General features: G+C 41.9%; 7 non-coding genes and 2 pseudogenes across 7 annotated transcripts; all 9 read left to right on the forward strand.

Moving 5' to 3' along the window:
- The first annotated feature begins 1,682 nt into the window (after window positions 1-1,682).
- Window positions 1,683-1,884, forward strand: LOC141177838 (U2 spliceosomal RNA; annotated as a pseudogene).
- A 6,351-nt stretch (window positions 1,885-8,235) lies between these two features.
- LOC141177984 (U2 spliceosomal RNA) lies at window positions 8,236-8,415 on the forward strand (annotated as a pseudogene).
- Window positions 8,416-9,530: 1,115 nt separating this feature from the next.
- On the forward strand, window positions 9,531-9,721 carry LOC141176727 (U2 spliceosomal RNA). The gene has a single exon (XR_012253388.1). It is a non-coding gene; the product is annotated as a U2 spliceosomal RNA (small nuclear RNA).
- Window positions 9,722-10,836: 1,115 nt separating this feature from the next.
- On the forward strand, window positions 10,837-11,027 carry LOC141176728 (U2 spliceosomal RNA). The gene has a single exon (XR_012253389.1). It is a non-coding gene; the product is annotated as a U2 spliceosomal RNA (small nuclear RNA).
- A 1,115-nt stretch (window positions 11,028-12,142) lies between these two features.
- LOC141177354 (U2 spliceosomal RNA) lies at window positions 12,143-12,333 on the forward strand. The gene has a single exon (XR_012253956.1). It is a non-coding gene; the product is annotated as a U2 spliceosomal RNA (small nuclear RNA).
- A 1,115-nt stretch (window positions 12,334-13,448) lies between these two features.
- On the forward strand, window positions 13,449-13,639 carry LOC141176730 (U2 spliceosomal RNA). Its single transcript, XR_012253390.1, has one exon. It is a non-coding gene; the product is annotated as a U2 spliceosomal RNA (small nuclear RNA).
- A 1,115-nt stretch (window positions 13,640-14,754) lies between these two features.
- Window positions 14,755-14,945, forward strand: LOC141176731 (U2 spliceosomal RNA). Its single transcript, XR_012253391.1, has one exon. It is a non-coding gene; the product is annotated as a U2 spliceosomal RNA (small nuclear RNA).
- Window positions 14,946-16,060: 1,115 nt separating this feature from the next.
- Window positions 16,061-16,251, forward strand: LOC141177355 (U2 spliceosomal RNA). Its single transcript, XR_012253957.1, has one exon. It is a non-coding gene; the product is annotated as a U2 spliceosomal RNA (small nuclear RNA).
- Window positions 16,252-17,366: 1,115 nt separating this feature from the next.
- Window positions 17,367-17,557, forward strand: LOC141176732 (U2 spliceosomal RNA). Its single transcript, XR_012253392.1, has one exon. It is a non-coding gene; the product is annotated as a U2 spliceosomal RNA (small nuclear RNA).
- Window positions 17,558-18,384: the final 827 nt, after the last annotated feature.

Genomic DNA, 18,384 nt, shown 5'->3' on the forward strand with positions numbered 1-18,384 from the left:
CTAGCGGCTGCTGCCTTGGTCTTGGCTGAGAGGTGCACGGGGTACCCGGCTCCTTGGCCTGGGGGGATCGCTCTGTTTTTCAGCAGGGCTTCACCTCCCTGCTGCTATTAGGGAGTCGGATTAGTCCCCGGGCAACGGGAGGCGATCATCTACCTGGCACTTCGGTGTTGAAGGTTTCTATTGAGAAGAGGAGAACCTGTTTGTGAAGAAGATGTCTGCAGCATCACATGAAGGAGAGGAAGATCATGTGCCTGAATTCGCTAAGGTGCAGAATTCTATTCGTTTGGTTGTTCAGGAGAACTTTCGAGATCAAAAGGATTTTAGGTATGTGATGAGTCAAGTTCTTTTGGATCTTTTTGGTTTGAAGACAGAAGAAGTGTTGGCGATAATGGACTACCCCAGGAGGGATGTTTATGATATAGTTTTTGTTGACAAAGTTTTTTTTGAAGGATATCTAAGGAAAATGACTGCAAGCCAGGATAAAAGAATGGAGGGGATAAGTGTAATGCCACACTTCCCCGTTAGAGATAAATGGATCATTGTTAAAATGTACTCTCCATTGGTGGACGAAGAGGATGTTCTTACATTTTTGGAGTTTTTTTGTTTGTCAGTAACACCAAAAGGGAAGATTTATAATGAATTTGGTTTTTGGACTTCGAAGTGGAAATTTTTGGTCCGTTTCAAAGAAGATGAGCAGGGGACTGTGTTGCTTCCCCCAGCTAGGTTTAAGTTGGGTAATATAAATGGTGATATTTTTTTCAGAGGTATACCCACTTTTTGTCGAGTTTGTCGTCAATACGGGCATGGAAAGGAAAATTGTTCGGGTGGTGTATGTGGTTTTTGCAAAAAAGGTGATCATGAGTCAAAGGATTGTAAAGATCGGAGGAAGTGCAACTTGTGTCAGGAAGATACGCATGTTTTTAAGAATTGCCCAAAGAGGAAAAGAAATAAAGAGAAGGAGGTAGTGGTTAAAAAGGTTTTGGTAGAGAGAAAGGAGGAAAGTGTAGAAAAGGTGTTGGTGGTAAAGGGAAAAGAAAGCAAACCTGTAGGAGTGCAGAGGGAGATGGAGAAAACAAGAGTAGATTGGGGGGATAGGGTAGAGAGTGAAATGGGAGGTGTAAGTCAGGGAACTGGCCGTGGTAAGGTTAAAAAGCAAGAAAAGAGAAAGGAACAGGAAGTGGAGGTGGCAATGGAAGAAAATATAGTTGTTTTTCAACAACCTATGTTTATAAAGAATGCAGAATATTTTAACCGGTTGTACCGTAAGTTGTATGATGAGAAACGTTTGGACTATCTTATAGAGAATGTTAGGAAAGAACTAATAAGAGATAAAAATGTTTTTTGTGTGAAATATAGAATACCAGATGGTGTATCGAAACAAGTTTTTTCAGCATCAAGGTTTGAAGATTTGTCCCTTAAGGTTCTGAGTTGGGTTGGGGTTCATGCTTTTGATAATGGTTACAAGTATTTTACTTGATGTTATTACTGTTGTTAATACAGTTATAATTTAATTTTTATTTTTTTGGTATCCATTCAGGTTCTGAAACATTTCTTTCTTTGTAAGTATTGTTGTATTTTTGTAATTTTTTTTTCTGACATTAAAAGTACCAAAACCTGATGATGATTTAAGTTGGAGTCCACGTCTTGTCTCCCTTTGGGGAGAAGAGGACTGTGGAGTGGACTTTAATTTTATCCTGAATAGGTTCTAAAAAAAAAAAAAAAAAAAAAAAATCTGTTCTTATCAGTTTAATATCTGATACGTCCCCTATCTGGGGACCATATATTAAATGGATTTTTAGAACAGGGAGATGGAAAAAGAGCTTGCTCTGTCCACTCCACGCATTGACCTGGTATTGCAGTATCTCCAGGACCGGTGCACCCCTTCTTTAATGCAGTTTCTAAAATCAGAAAGAATTGAATTCAATGCTTTTTGTTCATTTTGCTTGTTTGTCGGATTTTGGGATGGACTCTTTGGCTTTGCTTTTCTTCTCCTCATTGGATTTTTCATGTTCAAAGTTGCAGAAGCCAGATTACAAGCTCATTTTGGTTCAACTTCAGCAACTGTGCATTGCATTGCCATGTAATGTGATGCAATGCTATCTTTCTAGCTCTCCCTTTTTACTTCCTTTTGGATAAACAGACATATTAGGCAAGCATTTTGGAGCTTTCACCTAAATAACTACAGGTGGTGAGATAAGCTGCACAATATAATTGACCTTTCAGTATATTGTTGCACACACACCATCTATTTAGCAAATGCCCTTGTTATCAACAGCAGCCTTTTAAACTCACCTGAGCTAACAGGTATGTGCGCTGGTTACTCTGCTGCGCTTAAAATTTCTTTTTTGGTTTGCTACAATGCCTTTTCTGAAACGTTGTCTCCTTCTGCTGGAACACTGACTTCTTTCATTTAATGCCTGCAGACTATAAAAGAGAACCCAACCCAAAAAGTTTGGTTGATTAGTCTGTGGCATTCTGTTAAACTGTTGCTTATGGCGGTCTCTGTGAGCTTCTCAGCGACATTCAGCCAGCCAGGTATCCTGCCTGCAGTAGATGGAATGTGGCAATGGAACGCTGGCTGCGCGTGTCATAATAGGCTCTGAGCCTTTATATACCTGTGCACAGCAGCAGCCACCTTCAGTCTGCTGCTGGACAGCCAGCAGCAGCAGCAGCAGGAGAGGTATGTAATCAGGAGCCCTCCTGCTAAGGGTAGACAGCTGCTCGTTCCACCCCACCCCCCGCCTTAATTGGTTCTCCTCCCTTCCAACGGTGTTGAGGCGGGTGGGAACAGCAGGGGGTGAAGGTGCTGTGTTTAAAGAGGTGGAGTTATGCAGATCTAAAACGCGTGGATTGCAGCAGCAGCAAGCCGAAAAGTGCAGGCATGTAAGGGATCTAGAGGTTGACAACATGTCTTCTTAACGGGAGTCCAGGAGCTCATCTCCACAAATGGACTTTTCAGGATCCTTGGGTGGCTCCGTAGTTTGAAACCAATTCTGGTTATCGCTTCTCGGCCTTTTGGCTGCGATCTGTAGTGGGTTGCGTCATTTGGCCAAGGTGATCTAGGTGGATCTTTGCACTCGGCCTTCTGGATCTTGGTCCAGCTGCTGCTATTGGGTGTGGAGCAAAGTCTAGATTTGCCTTTTCTTCCTGGAGGACGGTTCTTTTTCGTGGTGTGGAGGTCGGTAGGACGAAGAGGATTGAAATCCGGGTGGAGCTGCGATCTGCTGTGTCGTTTTTTTTCCTGATCATCTGTGGAAAAAGAAGGAGGAAAAGAATATGGAATCGAAGAGGCCATTTGGAGGTAGGAGGGAAAATCGGGAGAACAATTCCAATGACTATTTTTCAGAGGATTATCCTTTGAAGGATACACTCTGTTTGTTGGTGGCTCCTGGTTATCGGCAGGAAAAGGATTCCGAGTTTATCTTCAGAGAGATTTGTAAATTTCTGAAGATTGAAAAGGAGGAACTTTTTTGTTTTCAATCCTTTTTTTCGAGAGGGATATATGATTTAACTTTAATGGGGAACTCTCAGTGTGAAAGAGCCTATACTCTCTATGAAGTTAATAGGGAGAACGAGCTTTTTGTTGGAGTGAGAGTGATTCCCTCCTTTCAGTTCTCCATGAAACTGCTAACAATACATTTGTTCAGTCCATTTGTTACTGATAGTGAAGTAATAAACTATCTAAGTGCATATTGTGAGAAAGTTATCCCAAGAAAACGTGGGGAAACTAGGTTCGGAGTGTGGAACGGAAAAAGGGTTTTTCTGGTAGCCTTCAAGAAGGACCCAGAAGAAGAAGGTGGGGTACTTAGACCACCACCAAATGTCTATGTTAATCGTAGCCGTGGATATCTGTTTTTTTCGGGTATGCCTAATTACTGTTATGGGTGCCGTAAATATGGACATTTGGATATTGTGTGCAAAAAGTGTTGTAGGTGTCCCGGTTCAGCTCATCAGGAGGATGCATGTCCAAATAAGAAGAAAGGAGGCGAGGAGGAGATGGATACTTCATCAGAACATCGGCAGAATGAAGCCGAGGATGGTGAGGAAGCAAGTGAAAAGAGAACTGATGAGCAGGAAATGGAGGAGGTGAGAAAAGTAAAGAAGAAGAAAACACCGGAAGAAGAGAAGAGAAAGAAAGAAGAGAGAGGGAGGAGGTCGGAGGAGGATGAGAAAAGAAAGATGGAAGAAAGGAAGAAGGAGAAGGAGTTAGAAGAAGATAAGAACAGAGAAGAGCAGAAGAAAGAAGGTCGGGAGAAGGAAGAGCAGAAGAAAGAAGAAAAGAAGAAAGAAGAAAAGAAGAATGAAGAACGGAGGATTGAAGAATTGAAGTCTGTGCTGGTGGGTGTGGGACAATTAATGCAGAAAGTCCCTCCACCAAGCAAAGAGAGTAATATAAAAGAACAAGGGGGTGAAGTAAAAAAGGGAGGCGCAGGGGGAAAGGTGGTGGTAGTGAAAAGTCAAAGCCTGCCTGTAATAGGGCCTTCCCCTAGGGAGTTTTTATCTCAGAGTATACCCTGTGGTCAGGAAAGGATGGATTCATCAAAAATTTTGAAAAGAAGTGTAGATGATAAAGAGCGTGGTGTAGGGCCATGTGTAGTAAAAGTATTTGCTTGTGAAAAGGATTTTGACATTTCCAGTACATCAGAGTCGGAAGGGCTGAGTATCGATGAAAGTGCTTTGCAATCCGATGAGGGCGGGGGAGATAGCCCGGTGCCAGTCACTAAAAGATGATCAGGGCGGCTTCCCTGAATGTTCAGGGTTTCAATGACTTATATAAAAGAACTGTGATTTATGACTATTTTAATAATGAAAATTTTGATTTTGTATTTCTTCAAGAATGTAATTTGTCAAAGAAGTTAAATTATGATTTTTTACGGGGTATATGGAAGGGTAATTTATGTTTTTCAGGCGGGAATGAATTCAGAAGTGATGGGGTTGGTTTTATATGTTCCAGGGAATGGGAGATTACCAACTACGAAGAAATATACCCTGGTAGGATTCTAAGAGTGGATGTAGAAAGGAATGGGAAGAAATATAGATGTTTTAATATTTATGCCAATACAGAAAAAGTTTTAAGGTTACATTTGTTTGAAATTTTGCAGCTTTTTATCCCAGGTGTAGTTCCAGTAATTTTAGGGGGAGATTTTAATTGTCAACTAAATAATGTAAAAGATGGTTCGGTTTCTTGTCTCAAGGGTATTTTATCTTCTTTTAACCTAAAAGATGCTTGGTGGTTGGACGGGCAGAAGAAGGAGTATGAAATTACTTGGGAAGGAAGAGGTTGTTCCTCGAGAATAGATTATTTGTTTATATCCAAGGATTTTACTTGTTCTAATTTTAAAACGCATAAAGCACCTTTTTCTGATCATAGAATAATTGAATGTACACTGATGGTAGAGGCGGATGAGGGAAAAAGGCCGTCTCATTGGAAACTGAATGTATCATTGTTACAGCATAAGGAGGTAAGGGAGGATTTTAAATTTTTCTTTGAGAAACTGAAATTAGAAAAGAAATGTTTTGACTCTACTTTTAAATGGTGGGACTACATGAAAAAGGAAGTTAAATTATTCTTTATGGAAGTAGGCAAGAGGAAAGCTGCGGATAAGCGACAGTCATACAATAACCTTAATGCAAATCTACAGTGTCTGTATCAGTTTAGGAATAATGGAGTTAATGTGGAGGAGGAAATTATGGTGACGAAGGAAAAAATTCAAAAATGTCTGAGAGAAAAAGGAAAAGAAATTATCTTTAATTCTCGTGTGAAGGTGTTGGAGGAAGACGAGAAATGTACTAAATTCTTTTTTAAAAAAATCTGTGAGAAAAAGGCCTTTATGGGGGTTTTAGAGGGGGAAAGGAGTTTGGAGGGGAAAAAGATGAAAGTGAAAGAATTTTATGATAACCTGTTTTCAGCAAAAAATACAGATAGGTCTTTGAAGGAGCATTTTTTAGGAGGGTTGGATAAGTGTTTTACTAAGGAAAATAAATTATTATTATCAGAGGGTATTTCAAAAGAAGAAGTTTTTAATACAGTTAATACATTGCAAAACGGTAAGACACCAGGGTCGGATGGGTTACCCATTGAGTTTTATAAAATATTATGGGATATTGTGGGGAATGAATTTTATGAAATGTTTTTAAAAGTTGAGTCTTTATGTCGTGTCCCGGAGTCATGGTTGGAGGGGGTAATTGTTTTATTATACAAAAGAGGTGATAGAGAATTGCTAAAAAACTGGAGACCGATTACTCTTTTAAATACAGATTATAAAGTTTATGCGAAGCTGTTGGCAAATAGATTAAAGAAAGTGGTGAGTTCGGTGATAGATATAGACCAAACGTGTGCAGTTCCAACGCGGAAGATCAGTGACTCGTTGATTTTAATTAGAGACATAATATGGGATGTTTCCGATAGAAGACAGAAGATGGCGTTAATTACTCTGGATTTTGAAAAGGCTTATGATAGAGTCGCCCATGATTTTTTATTCGATGTTTTAAGGAGAATGGGTTGCCCGGATGATTTTAGTAAACGTATTAAATCCTTGTATCAAGCATGTTTTAGTAAAGTATCTGTAAATGGGTTTTTATCTGGAAGTGTAAAGATTAATTGTGGGGTGAAACAGGGATGCCCCTTATCCCCTATTCTTTTTATCTGTGCGATTGAGCCTCTTTTAACTGCTTTTAGGAAAGACAAAGTGATTAATGGTTTTTTTATTCCTGGGAGTTGGGGAGAGCAGGTTAAAGTGGTGGCTTTTATGGATGATGTGACTGTTTTTGTAAAAGATTTAAGAAGTATGAATAGGGTTTTAAGAACGGTTGAATGGTTTGGGGCGGCATCAGGTTTTAAGATCAATTTGGAGAAATCTGGTGTTTTAACGATGGGCGGTTTTATCTTAGAATCCGATTGTAAATTATTGAGAGTCTTTGAAGCAAAGATTTTAGGCATCTATTTTTCGGAAGAGTGTGGAAATGTAAAAAATTGGGAATCACTGTTGGAGAGGGTTAGGAAAAAGGTGTCTTTTTGGAATCTGAGAGAGCTAACGTTGGAAGGGAAGATTTTAATTATCAAGCAGGTTTTACTCCCAATGATTTTATATGTTGCAACCATTTTTATTCCACCTGTCAATGCGATGAAAAAAATTATTAAAGTATGTTTTAATTTTTTATGGAGATCAAAAATGGAAAGGGTTAAGCGCGAAGAATTGTATAAGCCAAAAAAGAAAGGTGGTAAAGGTTATCCTGATATCAAAGCCTTTTTATATGCAAAGTATATGGCAAACTGCATAAATATTTTATTAGGGTCAGAATCGAAGCTTAAAGCCTTTTCTATTTATAATTTGGGTTTCTATATAAGAAAATATAAGTGGGTGGACATGAGATTGAATAGACCTTATAGATTTTTACCCCCAAGTAACTATGTTGTGCTGGAAAAGATTTTGAGAGATTATGATCTAAAAGGTTTTGATCTTAAGGTACTGAGGTGTCATAAAAAGATATTACAAGTCTTGGAAGGAAGGTTAAACACTAGTCCAGTGGAGCACTTTATGCCAAAGATAGTGGACAGGATTTGGCTGAATGTAAACTATGTGTTCTTATCAAATGAACATAAAGATTTGTTATGGTGTATAATAAAGGATTGCTTACCGACACGAGAATTTCAGCATAGACGTGGTCTTGTTCGTTTTGAAAAATGTCCAAGACAGAGATGTGGAGGTAGTGAGACTCCTATGCACGTATTCTGGAATTGCGAGTTTGCACAAAAAGTCTGGAGGAAAATGTGCAATCTGATTAAAGCTGTGAGTAATGTTAATTTTTTAGATTTTAACAGGGTGTTCTATGGGATGGGTGTAAAGGAAGAAGATTTTAAGGTGGTGTGGGTGATTATAACATGTGTAAAGATGGCAATTTGGAAGGTGAGAAACATTTTGATTTTTAAACATAATGAAGTGTCTGTTGAACAGTGTATTAAGTTGTGTCTAAGTTATTTATTTATGTATTTTTGGAAGGACAAAATGGTTTTGGGCATAAGAAAAGCAGATGTATTGTGGAAGCAAAATGAATGGAATATACTTACTGTGTAGCCTTTGTTGTCATTGAAAATCTTTTTCTGGAAAAATACAAATATTAATTACAGGAAAAAAAAAAAAAAAAGTTAAAAAGAAAGTTAAGAAAAAGGAAAGAAGGAAATATATATGTATATATATAAAAAAAAAAAAAAAAACAAAAAAAAAAAACACGATGATGGATAAAAAAAAAAAAAAAAAAAAATCTGTTCTTATCAGTTTAATATCTGATACGTCCCCTATCTGGGGACCATATATTAAATGGATTTTTAGAACAGGGAGATGGAAAAAGAGCTTGCTCTGTCCACTCCACGCATTGACCTGGTATTGCAGTATCTCCAGGACCGGTGCACCCCTTCTTTAATGCAGTTTCTAAAATCAGAAAGAATTGAATTCAATGTTTTTTGTTCATTTTGCTTGTTTGTCGGATTTTGGGATGGACTCTTTGGCTTTGCTTTTCTTCTCCTCATTGGATTTTTCATGTTCAAAGTTGCAGAAGCCAGATTACAAGCTCATTTTGGTTCAACTTCAGCAACTGTGCATTGCATTGCCATGTAATGTGATGCAATGCTATCTTTCTAGCTCTCCCTTTTTACTTCCTTTTGGATAAACAGACATATTAGGCAAGCATTTTGGAGCTTTCACCTAAATAACTACAGGTGGTGAGATAAGCTGCACAATATAATTGACCTTTCAGTATATTGTTGCACACACACCATCTATTTAGCAAATGCCCTTGTTATCAACAGCAGCCTTTTAAACTCACCTGAGCTAACAGGTATGTGCGCTGGTTACTCTGCTGCGCTTAAAATTTCTTTTTTGGTTTGCTACAATGCCTTTTCTGAAACGTTGTCTCCTTCTGCTGGAACACTGACTTCTTTCATTTAATGCCTGCAGACTATAAAAGAGAACCCAACCCAAAAAGTTTGGTTGATTAGTCTGTGGCATTCTGTTAAACTGTTGCTTATGGCGGTCTCTGTGAGCTTCTCAGCGACATTCAGCCAGCCAGGTATCCTGCCTGCAGTAGATGGAATGTGGCAATGGAACGCTGGCTGCGCGTGTCATAATAGGCTCTGAGCCTTTATATACCTGTGCACAGCAGCAGCCACCTTCAGTCTGCTGCTGGACAGCCAGCAGCAGCAGCAGCAGGAGAGGTATGTAATCAGGAGCCCTCCTGCTAAGGGTAGACAGCTGCTCGTTCCACCCCACCCCCCGCCTTAATTGGTTCTCCTCCCTTCCAACGGTGTTGAGGCGGGTGGGAACAGCAGGGGGTGAAGGTGCTGTGTTTAAAGAGGTGGAGTTATGCAGATCTAAAACGCGTGGATTGCAGCAGCAGCAAGCCGAAAAGTGCAGGCATGTAAGGGATCTAGAGGTTGACAACATGTCTTCTTAACGGGAGTCCAGGAGCTCATCTCCACAAATGGACTTTTCAGGATCCTTGGGTGGCTCCGTAGTTTGAAACCAATTCTGGTTATCGCTTCTCGGCCTTTTGGCTAAGATCAAGTGTAGTATCTGTTCTTATCAGTTTAATATCTGATACGTCCCCTATCTGGGGACCATATATTAAATGGATTTTTAGAACAGGGAGATGGAAAAAGAGCTTGCTCTGTCCACTCCACGCATTGACCTGGTATTGCAGTATCTCCAGGACCGGTGCACCCCTTCTTTAATGCAGTTTCTAAAATCAGAAAGAATTGAATTCAATGTTTTTTGTTCATTTTGCTTGTTTGTCGGATTTTGGGATGGACTCTTTGGCTTTGCTTTTCTTCTCCTCATTGGATTTTTCATGTTCAAAGTTGCAGAAGCCAGATTACAAGCTCATTTTGGTTCAACTTCAGCAACTGTGCATTGCATTGCCATGTAATGTGATGCAATGCTATCTTTCTAGCTCTCCCTTTTTACTTCCTTTTGGATAAACAGACATATTAGGCAAGCATTTTGGAGCTTTCACCTAAATAACTACAGGTGGTGAGATAAGCTGCACAATATAATTGACCTTTCAGTATATTGTTGCACACACACCATCTATTTAGCAAATGCCCTTGTTATCAACAGCAGCCTTTTAAACTCACCTGAGCTAACAGGTATGTGCGCTGGTTACTCTGCTGCGCTTAAAATTTCTTTTTTGGTTTGCTACAATGCCTTTTCTGAAACGTTGTCTCCTTCTGCTGGAACACTGACTTCTTTCATTTAATGCCTGCAGACTATAAAAGAGAACCCAACCCAAAAAGTTTGGTTGATTAGTCTGTGGCATTCTGTTAAACTGTTGCTTATGGCGGTCTCTGTGAGCTTCTCAGCGACATTCAGCCAGCCAGGTATCCTGCCTGCAGTAGATGGAATGTGGCAATGGAACGCTGGCTGCGCGTGTCATAATAGGCTCTGAGCCTTTATATACCTGTGCACATCAGCAGCCACCTTCAGTCTGCTGCTGGACAGCCAGCAGCAGCAGCAGCAGGAGAGGTATGTAATCAGGAGCCCTCCTGCTAAGGGTAGACAGCTGCTCGTTCCACCCCACCCCCCGCCTTAATTGGTTCTCCTCCCTTCCAACGGTGTTGAGGCGGGTGGGAACAGCAGGGGGTGAAGGTGCTGTGTTTAAAGAGGTGGAGTTATGCAGATCTAAAACGCGTGGATTGCAGCAGCAGCAAGCCGAAAAGTGCAGGCATGTAAGGGATCTAGAGGTTGACAACATGTCTTCTTAACGGGAGTCCAGGAGCTCATCTCCACAAATGGACTTTTCAGGATCCTTGGGTGGCTCCGTAGTTTGAAACCAATTCTGGTTATCGCTTCTCGGCCTTTTGGCTAAGATCAAGTGTAGTATCTGTTCTTATCAGTTTAATATCTGATACGTCCCCTATCTGGGGACCATATATTAAATGGATTTTTAGAACAGGGAGATGGAAAAAGAGCTTGCTCTGTCCACTCCACGCATTGACCTGGTATTGCAGTATCTCCAGGACCGGTGCACCCCTTCTTTAATGCAGTTTCTAAAATCAGAAAGAATTGAATTCAATGTTTTTTGTTCATTTTGCTTGTTTGTCGGATTTTGGGATGGACTCTTTGGCTTTGCTTTTCTTCTCCTCATTGGATTTTTCATGTTCAAAGTTGCAGAAGCCAGATTACAAGCTCATTTTGGTTCAACTTCAGCAACTGTGCATTGCATTGCCATGTAATTTGATGCAATGCTATCTTTCTAGCTCTCCCTTTTTACTTCCTTTTGGATAAACAGACATATTAGGCAAGCATTTTGGAGCTTTCACCTAAATAACTACAGGTGGTGAGATAAGCTGCACAATATAATTGACCTTTCAGTATATTGTTGCACACACACCATCTATTTAGCAAATGCCCTTGTTATCAACAGCAGCCTTTTAAACTCACCTGAGCTAACAGGTATGTGCGCTGGTTACTCTGCTGCGCTTAAAATTTCTTTTTTGGTTTGCTACAATGCCTTTTCTGAAACGTTGTCTCCTACTGCTGGAACACTGACTTCTTTCATTTAATGCCTGCAGACTATAAAAGAGAACCCAACCCAAAAAGTTTGGTTGATTAGTCTGTGGCATTCTGTTAAACTGTTGCTTATGGCGGTCTCTGTGAGCTTCTCAGCGACATTCAGCCAGCCAGGTATCCTGCCTGCAGTAGATGGAATGTGGCAATGGAACGCTGGCTGCGCGTGTCATAATAGGCTCTGAGCCTTTATATACCTGTGCACAGCAGCAGCCACCTTCAGTCTGCTGCTGGACAGCCAGCAGCAGCAGCAGCAGGAGAGGTATGTAATCAGGAGCCCTCCTGCTAAGGGTAGACAGCTGCTCGTTCCACCCCACCCCCCGCCTTAATTGGTTCTCCTCCCTTCCAACGGTGTTGAGGCGGGTGGGAACAGCAGGGGGTGAAGGTGCTGTGTTTAAAGAGGTGGAGTTATGCAGATCTAAAACGCGTGGATTGCAGCAGCAGCAAGCCGAAAAGTGCAGGCATGTAAGGGATCTAGAGGTTGACAACATGTCTTCTTAACGGGAGTCCAGGAGCTCATCTCCACAAATGGACTTTTCAGGATCCTTGGGTGGCTCCGTAGTTTGAAACCAATTCTGGTTATCGCTTCTCGGCCTTTTGGCTAAGATCAAGTGTAGTATCTGTTCTTATCAGTTTAATATCTGATACGTCCCCTATCTGGGGACCATATATTAAATGGATTTTTAGAACAGGGAGATGGAAAAAGAGCTTGCTCTGTCCACTCCACGCATTGACCTGGTATTGCAGTTTCTCCAGGACCGGTGCACCCCTTCTTTAATGCAGTTTCTAAAATCAGAAAGAATTGAATTCAATGTTTTTTGTTCATTTTGCTTGTTTGTAGGATTTTGGGATGGACTCTTTGGCTTTGCTTTTCTTCTCCTCATTGGATTTTTCATGTTCAAAGTTGCAGAAGCCAGATTACAAGCTCATTTTGGTTCAACTTCAGCAACTGTGCATTGCATTGCCATGTAATGTGATGCAATGCTATCTTTCTAGCTCTCCCTTTTTACTTCCTTTTGGATAAACAGACATATTAGGCAAGCATTTTGGAGCTTTCACCTAAATAACTACAGGTGGTGAGATAAGCTGCACAATATAATTGACCTTTCAGTATATTGTTGCACACACACCATCTATTTAGCAAATGCCCTTGTTATCAACAGCAGCCTTTTAAACTCACCTGAGCTAACAGGTATGTGCGCTGGTTACTCTGCTGCGCTTAAAATTTCTTTTTTGGTTTGCTACAATGCCTTTTCTGAAACGTTGTCTCCTTCTGCTGGAACACTGACTTCTTTCATTTAATGCCTGCAGACTATAAAAGAGAACCCAACCCAAAAAGTTTGGTTGATTAGTCTGTGGCATTCTGTTAAACTGTTGCTTATGGCGGTCTCTGTGAGCTTCTCAGCGACATTCAGCCAGCCAGGTATCCTGCCTGCAGTAGATGGAATGTGGCAATGGAACGCTGGCTGCGCGTGTCATAATAGGCTCTGAGCCTTTATATACCTGTGCACAGCAGCAGCCACCTTCAGTCTGCTGCTGGACAGCCAGCAGCAGCAGCAGCAGGAGAGGTATGTAATCAGGAGCCCTCCTGCTAAGGGTAGACAGCTGCTCGTTCCACCCCACCCCCCGCCTTAATTGGTTCTCCTCCCTTCCAACGGTGTTGAGGCGGGTGGGAACAGCAGGGGGTGAAGGTGCTGTGTTTAAAGAGGTGGAGTTATGCAGATCTAAAACGCGTGGATTGCAGCAGCAGCAAGCCGAAAAGTGCAGGCATGTAAGGGATCTAGAGGTTGACAACATGTCTTCTTAACGGGAGTCCAGGAGCTCATCTCCACAAATGGACTTTTCAGGATCCTTGGGTGGCTCCGTAGTTTGAAACCAATTCTGGTTATCGCTTCTCGGCCTTTTGGCTAAGATCAAGTGTAGTATCTGTTCTTATCAGTTTAATATCTGATACGTCCCCTATCTGGGGACCATATATTAAATGGATTTTTAGAACAGGGAGATGGAAAAAGAGCTTGCTCTGTCCACTCCACGCATTGACCTGGTATTGCAGTATCTCCAGGACCGGTGCACCCCTTCTTTAATGCAGTTTCTAAAATCAGAAAGAATTGAATTCAATGTTTTTTGTTCATTTTGCTTGTTTGTCGGATTTTGGGATGGACTCTTTGGCTTTGCTTTTCTTCTCCTCATTGGATTTTTCATGTTCAAAGTTGCAGAAGCCAGATTACAAGCTCATTTTGGTTCAACTTCAGCAACTGTGCATTGCATTGCCATGTAATGTGATGCAATGCTATCTTTCTAGCTCTCCCTTTTTACTTCCTTTTGGATAAACAGACATATTAGGCAAGCATTTTGGAGCTTTCACCTAAATAACTACAGGTGGTGAGATAAGCTGCACAATATAATTGACCTTTCAGTATATTGTTGCACACACACCATCTATTTAGCAAATGCCCTTGTTATCAACAGCAGCCTTTTAAACTCACCTGAGCTAACAGGTATGTGCGCTGGTTACTCTGCTGCGCTTAAAATTTCTTTTTTGGTTTGCTACAATGCCTTTTCTGAAACGTTGTCTCCTTCTGCTGGAACACTGACTTCTTTCATTTAATGCCTGCAGACTATAAAAGAGAACCCAACCCAAAAAGTTTGGTTGATTAGTCTGTGGCATTCTGTTAAACTGTTGCTTATGGCGGTCTCTGTGAGCTTCTCAGCGACATTCAGCCAGCCAGGTATCCTGCCTGCAGTAGATGGAATGTGGCAATGGAACGCTGGCTGCGCGTGTCATAATAGGCTCTGAGCCTTTATATACCTGTGCACATCAGCAGCCACCTTCAGTCTGCTGCTGGACAGCCAGCAGCAGCAGCAGCAGGAGAGGTATGTAATCAGGAGCCCTCCTGCTAAGGGTAGACAGCTGCTCGTTCCACCCCACCCCCCGCCTTAATTGGTTCTCCTCCCTTCCAACGGTGTTGAGGCGGGTGGGAACAGCAGGGGGTGAAGGTGCTGTGTTTAAAGAGGTGGAGTTATGCAGATCTAAAACGCGTGGATTGCAGCAGCAGCAAGCCGAAAAGTGCAGGCATGTAAGGGATCTAGAGGTTGACAACATGTCTTCTTAACGGGAGTCCAGGAGCTCATCTCCACAAATGGACTTTTCAGGATCCTTGGGTGGCTCCGTAGTTTGAAACCAATTCTGGTTATCGCTTCTCGGCCTTTTGGCTAAGATCAAGTGTAGTATCTGTTCTTATCAGTTTAATATCTGATACGTCCCCTATCTGGGGACCATATATTAAATGGATTTTTAGAACAGGGAGATGGAAAAAGAGCTTGCTCTGTCCACTCCACGCATTGACCTGGTATTGCAGTATCTCCAGGACCGGTGCACCCCTTCTTTAATGCAGTTTCTAAAATCAGAAAGAATTGAATTCAATGTTTTTTGTTCATTTTGCTTGTTTGTCGGATTTTGGGATGGACTCTTTGGCTTTGCTTTTCTTCTCCTCATTGGATTTTTCATGTTCAAAGTTGCAGAAGCCAGATTACAAGCTCATTTTGGTTCAACTTCAGCAACTGTGCATTGCATTGCCATGTAATGTGATGCAATGCTATCTTTCTAGCTCTCCCTTTTTACTTCCTTTTGGATAAACAGACATATTAGGCAAGCATTTTGGAGCTTTCACCTAAATAACTACAGGTGGTGAGATAAGCTGCACAATATAATTGACCTTTCAGTATATTGTTGCACACACACCATCTATTTAGCAAATGCCCTTGTTATCAACAGCAGCCTTTTAAACTCACCTGAGCTAACAGGTATGTGCGCTGGTTACTCTGCTGCGCTTAAAATTTCTTTTTTGGTTTGCTACAATGCCTTTTCTGAAACGTTGTCTCCTACTGCTGGAACACTGACTTCTTTCATTTAATGCCTGCAGACTATAAAAGAGAACCCAACCCAAAAAGTTTGGTTGATTAGTCTGTGGCATTCTGTTAAACTGTTGCTTATGGCGGTCTCTGTGAGCTTCTCAGCGACATTCAGCCAGCCAGGTATCCTGCCTGCAGTAGATGGAATGTGGCAATGGAACGCTGGCTGCGCGTGTCATAATAGGCTCTGAGCCTTTATATACCTGTGCACAGCAGCAGCCACCTTCAGTCTGCTGCTGGACAGCCAGCAGCAGCAGCAGCAGGAGAGGTATGTAATCAGGAGCCCTCCTGCTAAGGGTAGACAGCTGCTCGTTCCACCCCACCCCCCGCCTTAATTGGTTCTCCTCCCTTCCAACGGTGTTGAGGCGGGTGGGAACAGCAGGGGGTGAAGGTGCTGTGTTTAAAGAGGTGGAGTTATGCAGATCTAAAACGCGTGGATTGCAGCAGCAGCAAGCCGAAAAGTGCAGGCATGTAAGGGATCTAGAGGTTGACAACATGTCTTCTTAACGGGAGTCCAGGAGCTCATCTCCACAAATGGACTTTTCAGGATCCTTGGGTGGCTCCGTAGTTTGAAACCAATTCTGGTTATCGCTTCTCGGCCTTTTGGCTAAGATCAAGTGTAGTATCTGTTCTTATCAGTTTAATATCTGATACGTCCCCTATCTGGGGACCATATATTAAATGGATTTTTAGAACAGGGAGATGGAAAAAGAGCTTGCTCTGTCCACTCCACGCATTGACCTGGTATTGCAGTTTCTCCAGGACCGGTGCACCCCTTCTTTAATGCAGTTTCTAAAATCAGAAAGAATTGAATTCAATGTTTTTTGTTCATTTTGCTTGTTTGTAGGATTTTGGGATGGACTCTTTGGCTTTGCTTTTCTTCTCCTCATTGGATTTTTCATGTTCAAAGTTGCAGAAGCCAGATTACAAGCTCATTTTGGTTCAACTTCAGCAACTGTGCATTGCATTGCCATGTAATGTGATGCAATGCTATCTTTCTAGCTCTCCCTTTTTACTTCCTTTTGGATAAACAGACATATTAGGCAAGCATTTTGGAGCTTTCACCTAAATAACTACAGGTGGTGAGATAAGCTGCACAATATAATTGACCTTTCAGTATATTGTTGCACACACACCATCTATTTAGCAAATGCCCTTGTTATCAACAGCAGCCTTTTAAACTCACCTGAGCTAACAGGTATGTGCGCTGGTTACTCTGCTGCGCTTAAAATTTCTTTTTTGGTTTGCTACAATGCCTTTTCTGAAACGTTGTCTCCTTCTGCTGGAACACTGACTTCTTTCATTTAATGCCTGCAGACTATAAAAGAGAACCCAACCCAAAAAGTTTGGTTGATTAGTCTGTGGCATTCTGTTAAACTGTTGCTTATGGCGGTCTCTGTGAGCTTCTCAGCGACATTCAGCCAGCCAGGTATCCTGCCTGCAGTAGATGGAATGTGGCAATGGAACGCTGGCTGCGCGTGTCATAATAGGCTCTGAGCCTTTATATACCTGTGCACAGCAGCAGCCACCTTCAGTCTGCTGCTGGACAGCCAGCAGCAGCAGCAGCAGGAGAGGTATGTAATCAGGAGCCCTCCTGCTAAGGGTAGACAGCTGCTCGTTCCACCCCACCCCCCGCCTTAATTGGTTCTCCTCCCTTCCAACGGTGTTGAGGCGGGTGGGAACAGCAGGGGGTGAAGGTGCTGTGTTTAAAGAGGTGGAGTTATGCAGATCTAAAACGCGTGGATTGCAGCAGCAGCAAGCCGAAAAGTGCAGGCATGTAAGGGATCTAGAGGTTGACAACATGTCTTCTTAACGGGAGTCCAGGAGCTCATCTCCACAAATGGACTTTTCAGGATCCTTGGGTGGCTCCGTAGTTTGAAACCAATTCTGGTTATCGCTTCTCGGCCTTTTGGCTAAGATCAAGTGTAGTATCTGTTCTTATCAGTTTAATATCTGATACGTCCCCTATCTGGGGACCATATATTAAATGGATTTTTAGAACAGGGAGATGGAAAAAGAGCTTGCTCTGTCCACTCCACGCATTGACCTGGTATTGCAGTATCTCCAGGACCGGTGCACCCCTTCTTTAATGCAGTTTCTAAAATCAGAAAGAATTGAATTCAATGTTTTTTGTTCATTTTGCTTGTTTGTCGGATTTTGGGATGGACTCTTTGGCTTTGCTTTTCTTCTCCTCATTGGATTTTTCATGTTCAAAGTTGCAGAAGCCAGATTACAAGCTCATTTTGGTTCAACTTCAGCAACTGTGCATTGCATTGCCATGTAATGTGATGCAATGCTATCTTTCTAGCTCTCCCTTTTTACTTCCTTTTGGATAAACAGACATATTAGGCAAGCATTTTGGAGCTTTCACCTAAATAACTACAGGTGGTGAGATAAGCTGCACAATATAATTGACCTTTCAGTATATTGTAGCACACAAACCATCTATTTAGCAAATGCCCTTGTTATCAACAGCAGCCTTTTAAACTCACCTGAGCTAACAGGTATGTGCGCTGGTTACTCTGCTGCACTTAAAATTTCTTTTTTGGTTTGCTACAATGCCTTTTCTGAAACGTTGTCTCCTTCTGCTGGAACACTGACTTCTTTCATTTAATGCCTGCAGACTATAAAAGAGAACCCAACCCAAAAAGTTTGGTTGATTAGTCTGTGGCATTCTGTTAAACTGTTGCTTATGGCGGTCTCTGTGAGCTTCTCAGCGACATTCAGCCAGCCAGGTATCCTGCCTGCAGTAGATGGAATGTGGCAATGGAACGCTGGCTGCGCGTGTCATAATAGGCTCTGAGCCTTTATATACCTGTGCACAGCAGCAGCCACCTTCAGTCTGCTGCTGGACAGCCAGCAGCAGCAGCAGGAGAGGTATGTAATCAGGAGCCCTCCTGCTAAGGGTAGA

The sequence above is a fragment of the Phyllobates terribilis genome, unplaced genomic scaffold (assembly GCF_046119375.1).
Source record: "Phyllobates terribilis strain yellow unplaced genomic scaffold, ASM4611937v1 Scaffold_27__1_contigs__length_16484149, whole genome shotgun sequence".
Lineage (NCBI taxonomy): Eukaryota > Metazoa > Chordata > Amphibia > Anura > Dendrobatidae > Phyllobates > Phyllobates terribilis.